We start from the raw sequence: 13061 nt of genomic DNA, 5'->3' as shown, positions 1-13061 counted from the left end.
CTGAGGTCTTATCTAGCACGAAAAGACATTACTGTTATTACTTTTTTAAAGTATATTTTATTCTTAAAACTGTAGATTACTCTGAGTAATTTTGGTTTTTAAACCATGAGAGTTCTAAAAGATTATATTTTCCAGCCTAGAAAAAGGAGGTTGAGCTGTCCCTGACAGTACAAAATGAAGTTAGAGACAGGGCAACACCAAAATATTGGCTCTTAACTTGCTTAATCTCCTTTGAACTATAGGAAAAGCAGAATTCCCGGTGAAGTGAGGGTGGGGAGAGGTCTAGACTTGATATTTAGATGCAGGGGGTTTCCCCCATGTCACGTGGGGAGGGAGCGGGTTGCTAGTGGAAGGTGTTTGTTCCACAAGATCTGAAAACATAAGCAAAGCAGCACTTTCATTTTTCCAGTGAAACAAATACTCACCCTGAGTACTTTAAAAATTAGGCTCCAAGTGTGGAAAGAAAGGATAAGTGCTCATCGCAGATTCTCAAGCTTCAAGGACACCGTTGTGACAGGTACAGCATAAGAGCAGGGAAAATGATAGAAAGCAGGACAAAAAATAAGCTTTTCTTTATAAAATTCTCATGTTTATTGCTGAAATCTCCCACAACACTACTAGGGCTATCACATCTTGGTTTAGTTTCCTAAATGGATGGACTTGCTTTCCAGGTAAGCTAGTGGCAAAATGTGTATTTCAAACTAGAATTGGTCTTAAAGATACTCAGGAGGTGAAACTACCTACAACACAAATGAGGCCCTGGACTAAATCTCAGTGTATGTGAATAAATGTCCTCCCTCAGCACTGGGGTGGCTGCCTCCAAAATGCTGCAAGTTTTGGAAGCAGTTTGATCTAGGCAATTAGTGCTAACTCTGTAGGAGGAGACAAGTGCGGTAAATCAGCTCATATAATTCTTATAAGGAAAGTCTTTATCCAAAGGTTAACTTCCACATTCCATTATTAGAGAGACTGGTGGTGCTGGGGAAGTACTAGGCCAGCTACAAAGGGGGACAGGACAGAGTGCTTGTACAATGTTCAACACTGAATATCTGATAAAACTGAAAATTAATGCTTTGCTATGAATCACATGGCCCAAAATCAGAATAGCATGAAATAGTGGTACTCAAGGGATACTGAAGTGGGACTTGAAGGAAATAGAAAACTCCAGCAATGGAATAAAACGTAATCAAGTAGAAGAGTTTGGCGTCAATGTAAAGAATAATTTCTAAATTGCCACAATATTTTGTTTAAGTGAGAACAAGCCCATTAACACAAGGGAAAAAAAAATTCTGGGTTTGTCAATTAATTCCTGACCTGTGGAATTTGCTTAATGAGAAGAAAAAAAAAAAAAAAAAAAAAAAAAGACAAAACTTGAAGCGGGGAGGGGGATAAAGCAGGAAAGTTTATACCATTCTGGGACTGCTCTGTATCTACAGCAGAAAAGCAGTCTCAATTTTATACCATTTGCCATTTGCTGCTGTGGTGGTGGTTTAAAATATGGTCGTATCTGTACTTCTTTGGCCTTGTATAAAGCGCTATCATTGCAATTTGCACTTCTGTTTTTAAAAAAGTCTTGTTACTTTCTCTCAGTTTGAACTCTTTGTTCTCCTGGAACTGATTTGTCCCATCTGATTCTGATACTGTCAGAAATTATTTTCCTGCATATCATTTTTGGCCTTTAATTATCTCTGGGTTGCTCTGTCTTCTTACAGGGAGGCCATCTAGCTTACCCAAACCAGTGTACAGGGACGAGAAAGTCCCGTTCTCACGGCCCATGCCTCGGGGATCTGCTGGCAGGAGATGCATTAGCCGTGCTGGTGAGGGGGCTCTGCTACCCAATTCGCCCCGCTCTGGCTTTGCTGGCCAGATCCATCCCCATGCACTGTCACCCATCATCACCACAGACATTCCACTAGTCTCTACCTATATTCTGGTCTAAAATGGCAGAAGGCAAGGTAAATGAGTTGTTAATTTTATCCAGTGCTATGTGACGGCAGCTAAAGAATTTATTCACTGGAGATGCCGTGAGCTAAAGGTCCTTTTTGGCTTGTTCTTTCCCATGAGCTGAATTTTAACACTATGCTCAATTTTTTAAGTCTGTGTAATAACTGATGTACTATCGGATGGTTCTGGATAAGGCTATATGAGGAGAAGCCGTTTGCAATTAAAAAGGGTTCAAGATGCTGAGTAGGCTGTGATGAAACAAAGTTGCCTTGTAAAGGATTGGTTTTCTTCCCCATAATTCTAACCTGGAAAACATTACTTGAGTTTGGTTTTCATATATTTATCCATTAACTATTTTTAAAGGTAATTTTCTGAAGCAATAAAATGGTAATATTTGTACAGTTAACAATAGGAACATATGAAATGACATAGCAGTGCTTGTCTGAATGATTAAATGCAATTTGGCATCTCTGGTGCTACTGTTTACCTTATGACAGGTAAAGGTAGGCATGACTTTATGAAAACAGTAAGTTGAGTTGCTCTTTGCTGCAAAAGCTTTATCTGTAGTAGCATAGCATCTTAAAAGTACAATGGAGTTACGAAAACTGCATATTTCATACAGTGAAAATGGTGACTGTGACTTTACCACCAGTCAAGTAGCTTCATCTCCCTAGAAGGAAAGAATTAAGTCAAGAAGCAAGATACTTGAAAAGTCAATCAAAGTTAATTAAGAAATTACAAATCAATCAATAATACCCCAAAAAGTCTTGTTATGACCTCAGTTACTTGTTTAAGCATAAACAAGATAATCGGCTACATTTCCTGTCTAGAAATAAGATCATTGCCAATTAACTTGAGCTTAATTAACTCTCGAAGGTACTGAACTTTAGATGCATCATAGACTGTGTCTTAACATTATTATTAGTTATTGCAGCGACTCTAGTACATTCTTGATTTATCATTATTATTACATAACTATTACATTTACACTTAAGATGCTATTAAAAAACAAACCCTTCAATATTACATTAAAGTTAATGCCACATAAAGGACAGCGGCATTAAATAAAAGCAGAATTAAACAGATGATATAAGTTTACACTGGAAACCCACCAGTCCAGCTTCTGTTCTTTGCTGGGAGGCATCAGCATAAGAGTTTATAGGTTTAGAGGTATCAATTTTCCATTGCCCAGCTATAATTGCTCTTTAGTTCTAGTCATGAGCTATTGGATTTGCCAGCCCTTTGGCAGCTCGGAGAAGTCACAGTGTAGCGCTGTAATGCAATGCCTACCTTCTTTTGAAGATCCTTCCTGCTTGTCTCTCCTGTAACAGAACTTGGGACAATCTTGATTTTGGTTTTGGTTTTTTTTTTTTTCCTTTTTCTTTTCTTTCATGACATCCCAGCAATTTCTTTTTTTCTGACACCTCAGTGACCCACTTTTCTTCTTTTGCTTCTCTTTCTGTTTTAATAACTACAAGCTGCTCTTTTTCCGAGGCTGAGAAGAATTTGTTCCATGTTTGCCAGGAATAAACAGTCCAATGGAACAAGTGTTCTGTCTGCTGAACAGAGGAGTGAAGAGAGAAAAAGTTGGATCGGCACAGACGTTTAAAGCTGTTCCTTTGCTCAAAGTGGATGTTAATGTTAGTTGTTCGGTGGTGTATGATAAATGTCTCCAGAACACTGAGTGTCTGGAAATAAACCTACACTATAAGTAATATGCAAGTGTAGCTATCGCCTTGCAAGCTGGCAATAACACCACCAGCACGCATCTTTTGTAAATGGGTGTTTTGTCTTTTTTACGACCCTAAAAAAGTCACTACGAAAGTATTCCAATCTTTTATTTCAGAAATACTGTCACCTTGTCTATAAGTCAAATCCTTTTCAGGTGCCTGTGTGCGCTCTTTCCACCAGGTAGAACAGTACGATCTAGTCTTCACCTTTGGCTTTACCACAGTTTTAGCTGGCATCTAGGCTTTGGCTTCTTTACCGTTTTATAGCTGAGCTGGACAAATGGGGCTAGGAAAGCCAGTGTACCTTTTGGCACTGATCATATTTACAGCAAGAGTGGGCTAACAGCAGTATTTTGTTTCATGAAAGAATCATTTCAGCTTTAAGAAAAGCTCACAGCTCCCATGTGTATTATCTTGCGGTTTGGGGTTTGTTTGGGGTTTTTTTGTTTGTTTGCTATGTCCAAACTTGGGAACTAAAACAATCTGGTATCTGCTTCAAATCTGGCAACCTAGACATAGGTGGATTTAGGATTTGCAGGGCCTGTTTTGAGAAAGAAACAGGCTCACAGAGAACCCTTTGATAGGGTTGACCCCACTCCTTTACTGTGCATGAAGATCAGGAGCTTCCTTGTCCAAAACACTCGCTGGTACCTGTTTTGTGACTGACTAGCTAATGATACATGCATATATGTGGTCGTGTTGCCACAAGCTAAGCCGAAGTTTCTGCATCTCTCCATCCACTGGCCCTAGGCTGGGACTGCAGTTAAGATCTCCATCTCCACAGCGTCTCTGACAGGTGTGACATATATTCGCTACTTCATGCACACATTTTCCTTTAATTATTGCCTAGATTCATCACATAACATTTTACCTGGATCTAAGAGTAAGTCCCATACAATAAAGGGGGTGTCTACCCAGGGAAGTGGATTTGGCAGAGTCTGCCAAACATAACAGGTGAGCTATTGTTTCTAAGAAGGCTAAAGGAATCTAAAATGAGACACTTTTGTTCTAGAATAGAAATACCCATCCTGGGAGTGTCCTTTCTGGAACTGAGCCAGGAATAACTCCCTGGAATAATGCCCCGTGAGGGCTCACCCCTTTCTGTTGTCTTGTGGGCTTTTTCTTTCAAAATGTGAAGCAGTCAACACAAAAACCTAGTGCTGCATGCAGAGATGTGCTTGATTATCTTAGCATATAATTTTTTTTCTCAGTTGCTTTTGGACTCGCTATTAAAGACTGTTTCACAAAACTCCTAGTGTTATCCAAATTCATTTATTGAGTGCATTTTCTACAGAGGCCATGTTGTTATTTCTTTGTAGGAAAAGAGCAAGCAATGAAAAATGCCTTTTGCTTTTTAGATGTAGTCCTAGCTGTCAAGAATACATGACTAATTAGAGTAACGTTATCACAGGACAAATGATCGCTTCTTGCATATGCGTCTGCCTTGGTTTGTGTGCACGGGCTTGCTAGCAGAAACACGGCTGGGAGGAGACTGAGGAGAACCGGTGGTGCTCACGCAGAACTCATTTCTTTAGTACTACGACTCTTGCTCTGGTGCCTTTCACCCAGGTCCTTTGCCCCTTCCTCGCCGTTCTTCATTTCCTAGGGTAAAACCAAATCTAACTCTGGGGCAACTGTGGCCATTGTTAATGTCAAGGATCACATCAGCCGCTGTTCTCGTGCTCTGCGGTTCAGCGGCTGCTTTGCCTCTGCTTGGCCCCAAAGCTGGGCTGAGCAGGGAAGCAGCTTCTGCAATGCACTTCTCTGGGTTGGCTTGTCAGTGGCTTCCAATGTGCAGGGAGAAAATGATGATGTTATTTCTATTGCTGGGTAGTGCAGAAGTACTAATATCTTTACAGGCATTAAAGAATTGAGTTATGCCTGGGCATTTGCTAGTTAGGTACTTGCTCACAGTCACGCAAAGAGCCTGTTCAGAGATGGAATAGGGCACATCTACTCTGCCTCCCTTTCCTGTGATTTAAAGGACACTCCTAATCACGACTTTATTATGCCTGCCACACACTGCTTATATTTCTGAAAGGAGCTTGACTGAGAGTACTGACATTTCTTAATGATATTTTGATCATTTTCCTGTAAATTATACCGTTAGGAAATGTGCCATGAGGAATAGAGGAAGGAATGGAGAATTTTACGTTCAGCCAGACTTAGATGAGTAAACCTTGCCACAGTCCTGGGTGCTCCAGGTCTTTCTAAGATGTGCTTAAGATATTAGGGGCCACATTTGAAGCTTCTACTGAATTTAAATAGGGCTTTGGGTTAGACCCTTGAACGCTTAACCGTTTTTTTTTTATGCAGACTGTCACCATACTGCTTTTGTAGTCTTCAGCTCACCAAGTTCTCATAGCCTCACGAGCGAAAGTAATGTCACCGTTGCTGTTGCTCAGGAGTGATTATTGTACCGGGTACAGCAGCACAGAGTTAGGAGATTAACCTCCCCATGCTGAGTGAGGAGGGAGGCAGCCTGTGATGGGAGGTCAGGCTGATGGCAATTAATGGCCTTTTCATCATATTCAAGTACTTTGCTCTATTCTGGTAGCTGGTGGCTTAGGCAGGAGAGATTAAACTTCTGGGAGATAAAATATAAGGGAGGGAGAAGGAAAGGGGAGTAAAAATATGAAATGTGCAACACATTGCAACGATGCAGTTATCTTGGCAGTTCATGAATGACACAGCAAATCCCAGACACTACAAACAGTGTTAATTCTGTGGGCTGCGATACAGACTCCTCATGTTCAGCCTACCCAAATCAGAGGATTTATCACCACTAATTGTCACAGACAGAAGCCTATGCTGTTAAAAACAATCCGACAACAATGGCAGGTGGGACTGGAGGTTGCAGCAGCTTTGGAAGTTTTGCTTTATTTATATCTTGCTCCATGATGTGTGGCACTGTGCATGGACCAGAATCTGGGGGTCTATTCGCAGATTTACCAGCTCCCCCACCCAGCAGTCTTTACTCCTGGTGCAAAGGCACTTCTCATCTGGAAGGGAGAGAAATCCCCACTGACAGAAGTGACTTTGCAAATTGGAGGGCAACAGCTAAGAGGGTCCTTAATCAATAACACATACTGGATGTTAGCAAAACCACGAGACTATCTGAAATAAGTCAAGATAATCTTTTTCAAAACCTCCTTCAGCATCACCCTGAGACTGGGATTTTATTGTTAACTTAATAAAATGGTCTTTTGTTTTCACGACATGATTTACAGGACAGACTGCACAAGCTCCCTGGGCTTTTGGTTGTAGCCTGCACAGCCAAGTCTTCATTGCTTCCAGCCCTTGAGTAACCAGGCAAAAATCTGATCAAACATGTTGACCCATACTGCAGCTGTGCTTCTGATTACACTAACGGTCAGGACTTAAGAGTATGAAATAGTTTGCTTTACCTGGTGAGTTCTTAAAAGAAGCAGCAACAACTTAAACCTTGACATTTGAGTTCTACTTCCAGATGCTTCTATAGAGCTATCCAGCCCAGGCAATCCTACAAAAGTCATGTCCATTTAACAGCATTTAATTCAGCCACTTTGGTGTTGATTTTTCCTCCATAAGCTAACGCTAAAGCTCTCCATTTCTTCCTTGAGTGTGTTCTTGCAGAGCTCAATTCTGAACTATAAACCACAAAAAGCTACAGCCAACTGCAAATCTAAGGAGCAGCTGGAAAATACAAAATGTAACTTCCGAACTTCCTAATGGATAACATAAGCATGCCACACCTGCAATTGCTCTATCCCTAGTTAATGTACCTATTGCCATTTGCAAGTAGTAGCTTAGCCCCTCTGCTTCAAAATTCTTCAGTCAGGCAGACCATGCACTCATAAATTGAGGTTATCTGAAACAAATATAGCCTCTCCATTTTTTCCCTCTAAAATCTTTAAAGATTTTAGACACATGTAAAATAGAGCTTAGCAGAACACATACCGTTATCGGTGACTAGAGCCAAGCAATCAATCTTAGAATCATCCCTGGAGTGCACTAGCATTTCCTTGCACATGGGTGCTTTCAGAAAGCAAGTAAATTACCTGTTTAGAGAGATTAAGTGAGTTGGTGTACTAACCTGCAAACTATAATTTAAGGAGTCAAAAGCCTTTCTCTCCCCACCCCCTTCCACAGAAATTAACAACTCCAGTAGCATAATAGTTTTTTGTACTGCTGCTCTCTCTACAGTAAAATATACTTTATTACTATTTGGAGGCTTTATCCCTTTATGACAACCAGTATCAAGAGTAATATTACACCAATAACTTGGTTTGCTAAGTATTAATACAAGGGAAATTATGCTAAGAGCACTGTGTGAGTTTAATTGCAATTCACACTTTAATATTTTGATGCAGCTGTAAAAATGTAGAATGAGAAACATTACAATTCTATTAGATACTAATAAATTGTGTTGTGGAGGAGGATATGAGCAGTACTTGCCGTAATGAAGCACATTCTACTTCCCATCGCTCTGTTTTGATCTTGCATGTGTATGATTTCATAGAAAGGTTCAGCAAAGGTGCTAGAGAACAAGTAAGAAATGAATGCAGGGTTATCTATTTTTATTTCCAATAATCAGAAACAAAGTGAAAATAATGTAAATCATCTTGCTCATGAAGTGTTTGTCAAACACTTCATTTTCTCTATGTAAAATGTGAGATTATTTAGAATGAATCCTATCATGTTTAATTTTTTTTTTTTCCTTTTCTCAGCTTAAGCTTTCCAGGTTTGGATGCATCTAATAAAATGGCATTCTGAGAAATATTCAGAGATTCATACTCTTTCATTTTTTCCTAATAGAAATAACATTTTTAAACTGTTATGCTTTTCTCTGCTATTGCTATTCATAAATGAGGGATGCACTGTGACAGCAATGCTTCTGTGGAGCCAAATCTTGCTGGCCGGCTCAATTAGTCCCATTGCATTTCTCTGGGTAACCATTTGCTGAAGGCAACTGTATATTTGGCCCTGGACTAGTAACTTCAGCACATAATACCTGAGGCTGTCCCATTAGTGCCTTCAGAAGGAGACCGTAATCTGTGATGCATATAGCACAAAATTATGTGCAAGATGTTTGAGTTGTTGACCCCTTTATGGTGTTTCCCAGTACCTCTTCTTTGGTGTTTTTTTGCGTGTGTGTGACAGTAACTAGTTACGCTTCAGGAAGTCACTTGCTTTCAATCAGCTGTCTGTGCCCTGGATCAGTTGCTACAAAAGACACTAGTTCTCACGTTCAATAATTGCAGCTCTCCGAGAATACAGCCAGGATCAAGGACTCTTATGCTAGGCGCTGTAGATGGCTACAAAAGGATACGGTCCCAAGTTAAAGATCTTTCAATTAAGGCAAATAAATGACTGAAGAAGGTAGATTGTACTCAAAGATCCCCAACTCCATGTCTTGTGTGTTCTGAAGTAACCTGTGGGCGTTCAAAGCATAAATCCTGTGGGGTTTCCTGATATCAGCAGCAACTGAAAGGTGACTGAGCTAACAGTTTAATCTTATAATCTGACATCCAGGCTAAAATATGTAGAACTATGTGACTTCAGGCAAATCACTCGAGCTCTTCTTGGCTTCTGTTTCAGTAGCTGGGAAGCAGAAATAAAAATGTCTCTCCATTCCCAGTATATTTTTCTGATTAAATAAGAAAGTTACGGGTTTTCATTTCTCCCCTAAATTACTCAGTTTTCAGAGAAGTGCACGTACGGGGGGAATGACCCCACTTCTACACCGTGGATACAAAGGGAGTATAGTCTCCTGTAGCGACAACTTCCTTAACTTATCGGTAACAAGGATAAGATTACCCACAAAATATTTTGGTATCAGCGCTTTGGTGTTGCACTACAAACAGCAATACAAGACTTCATGGAACAGCTGATAGAGACCCAGCTCACATCATCAGGGAGGACAGCAGAGCACCACTTGAACAGATCTGCTGACTGTCTACATGTAGCTGATATTTAATAGTGGTTTACTGTGATTTTTCCTTTGAATCTATGTGAATTGTTGTGTGCAGGTAGGGGATGACGCAAGATTGCTGGTCATTTCGTTCTCCGTTAGAAAGCAGGTATACAAAGCAACGTTTACCTTTTCTTATCAGGCTTGATTCTCAAAGGTCGGTGTAGTTTTCCACTGGCTTCAGTGGATTTTTTGGGGGGGGTGAGAGCAATTTAAGCGAACACGTGTTTGTATACCACATTGCCAGCCCAAGTATTCTCACCAGCAAGTTATGTCCTTTCAAGTCTCCTAGCCTGTAACACCTTGTCTTTTCCCTTCCATGCCTTCTGCCCCTCCTGATCTGGGTATTTTGTTTTATCTGCTTCTCTGCCTTCTGCCTGTGCTCTCAGGCTGAGCACAGCCAACTGCACATTTCTCTTGTTCCGGAATCTAAACTCATCCATGTGTCTTGAATGAGCAACTTACACAGGGATCTTCTCAATTAAAATGTTCACAGAGTCATTAAACTAACTAATGGTGGAAACTTCAGTAGAAATAATGCTGTAATGAGACAAGCTTTCATCATTTCGCTGAGGAAAACATATTTCACTTGATTCAGATAAATTATATGCCCCCACATATTATGATCAATATTTTAGCAAGACTTAGCATTTAACTATGTCATTTTTGAGTAATGAATAATCACATTGAGTATATGAAAAATGAGTAATGACAGATATCACTGGACTGGTACGTTTTCTACTTCTCAAAACGATGTTTAAATTTTTACAAAAATGTTGTATAAAGGATTCAATGATTCAAATGTGTTCCTTCTAATGGGTGTCTACCATTTAATACTGTGACTGCTCTCAAAGTACAGGTTAACATAACTAATTCTAAAATACATTCAAATAGTTCTGTATTTTGAGCGAGGAAAATGGAACCCAGTTGCCAGGACTTGTATGTGATAAAACTGGATTTCAGAAATTGAAGGCCCGAGCAGACCACTAAAATTACTCTCTCATGTTGCATAATGGCAGTAGTACTTACTTCATGGCTACTTCATGGCTTTGCTATTATAGGAAACATGAGAGGTGTAAAGAACTTTTATCAGAAAGAATATCTAAAATAAATAATGATTTTTAAATAATGTGCGGAAAACTACAGCAGCTGTCCTGACCTAGGCATGCTTTAATTTATTTACTTGCCTCTGCTTACTGTATCACATTTCTTTTGTGTACAGCCTTCCCAATGGCTCCTGCCCCGATTTTCAAAATGTTTATGCTTTAAACTACATTCCTAAAAGCACAAACCAGGACCAAAGGAACTGTTTTGATTTTCCTCTAAAAATGCCAATGTGATTTCAAGCACCTACTTAAGAAAATCTTTGCCTCTTCTAAGGCCTGTTGAATGAACCATCAGTAAATGCGTGCAGGTATTAGAAAGATCAGGAAGCATTTGTCACTGTAATCCAAAAAGAAATCTCTCTATGCATAGGATACTAATTTTTTCTCAGTCAAGTAATCAGTCACTTGATTACATTGATCTGCAGTTGACTTTTTTCTTCCAACAACTGATTTGTCATGCAGTTTTAAGGTTGCAATTGAGGTGATAGATATTGTTGTATATTTTCAATATCCTTAGGCTGTAGTTGGCTGTTCTGCTCTTGATTGACTTCTTTTTTTCATTATGTCTAGCAGGTGCCTGAAACTAATTTGCAAGTATGACCACTGACACGGTGACTTGCTCTTGTAGCTGGGTTTAGTGGTGCAATATTGTACTTCTACCTTTAAAAAAATAAATAAGTATGGTATCAATGAGATTAAAGAGATGCATCATTGGCCTCAATTGTTATTTCTGGGCCTTTAAAATTAAAACAGAGTGAACAAGCAACAGAAGGTTGCATGATTGCTTAGGTCAACTCTTCCATCAAGCAGCTCCTTCTGGAGTTTTGCACAGTTATCTGTAATAAGCACTCTTTAGTTTTATTCACCTGTAATATACAAAGAGGTTTATACTCCTAACAGAGTGGACAAAAGTCTTATCAGGTGTCCCCTCAGTGTAGCTGGCTGTAAGGTTTCCTTTCAATATTCAGTTATTTTAGCATAGTCCAGATAAATGTCTAATGTTTCTGTCATTTTATGGAAGAATAACATCAAGGAGATCAGCTATAATCTTCTCATTATATTTACATAAATACTATTCTGCTTCTAAACTCCTTGCCAAGTGTGGCTTTTTCACTCAAAGTGAAATTCTCCCTTTGTCAATATCAGTGTTTTCCTTAGGGATGAAACAGCTAATAATCTATACTATATAATAGGAAAATTCACATTAATACTATCACAAGGATGCCGATTACTGACTCTTATAGGACTAGTTTTCCACAATGACAGAAAGGCATTCTAAAGTGCATTTTCATAAATTAGGTCATTTAAATCAGTTCAATATGTAAGTCACGGTAGCAAATTTTTCACTTGGCAGCTCTTCATTGTGTAGCTTGGATTAATTCTGATTTAGGAATTCTGTTCAGTTACTCACTTCTTCCCTCAAAACTTCATTTTCAGTAAATGTGGTGACATCACAAAATGGTATAACATCATTTGGGGCCACCCGCCTCTTCTAGTTGTGGAGAGGACTTCATGATGCACAGTCGCTGTAAACAGTAGAATCGCAAGCGGACCGGAGAGGTGACCAGGCAGCAGTTTTGCCCTGGGGATAAGGGGAAAAAGAAAGTGGGAGCAGAATTGCACCCCAGGCCCGAAGATGGGAGTAAATGGAAGTTATACTACTCACTTTTGGAAACGGATTTTAAGAGCATAAGTTATTCAACTGCTTTTAAAGACTTTACTCTGGGGTGCCTCAGTGCTAGAGCCATACAAACACATGGTAAAAGACAGTCCATGCCCCAGTGAACTTAATAGCCCTCTCGGTTTCCCCCAGCAGTGCCATTATGCTCCGACCCTCTTCTCTTGTGTAGGATGAAGGCCTCTGCCACCTCCTCCTGATTATTTTAACAGACCTCTGGTTAGCGCATGGAGCGAACCCTCTAGACTTTGCCGTCAGCACTACAATCCTTTCAAAGCTCACCTGGCAGGTTTCCCAGAAAAGCAAGACACGGTCGTTTAAGCTGGTTGCCAGGAAAAAGGCTGAATAATGCTCATTCTAGCTATTTGTTTGGGATACTGGTTCTCACTTTATGAAATAAATATGCCAGACATTCAGCTCTTGAATGAAAAGAAATTGCTGCAATGGTCTTGCGCTGTTCTCGGCAGAATCTTTCCAAGACCTCTCAAAGGCCTTTGACGGACCATCTCGGATGCTCTAATCCTAATGCTATTTCTGTATGGAATATCAGTTTCACCAGGTCCTCCAGGGCTCAGATGGAGTTCAACTGGGGAGGCTTCTCTGTTGTTGTCTTGTAGGTGGTCTTGTAGGTTCTCAAGTCAGAAGTGGCT

This window comes from Accipiter gentilis, chromosome 24, assembly GCF_929443795.1.
Source record: "Accipiter gentilis chromosome 24, bAccGen1.1, whole genome shotgun sequence".
Taxonomy (NCBI): Eukaryota; Metazoa; Chordata; class Aves; order Accipitriformes; family Accipitridae; genus Astur; species Astur gentilis.
Note: the sequence above shows the minus strand (reverse complement) of the source record.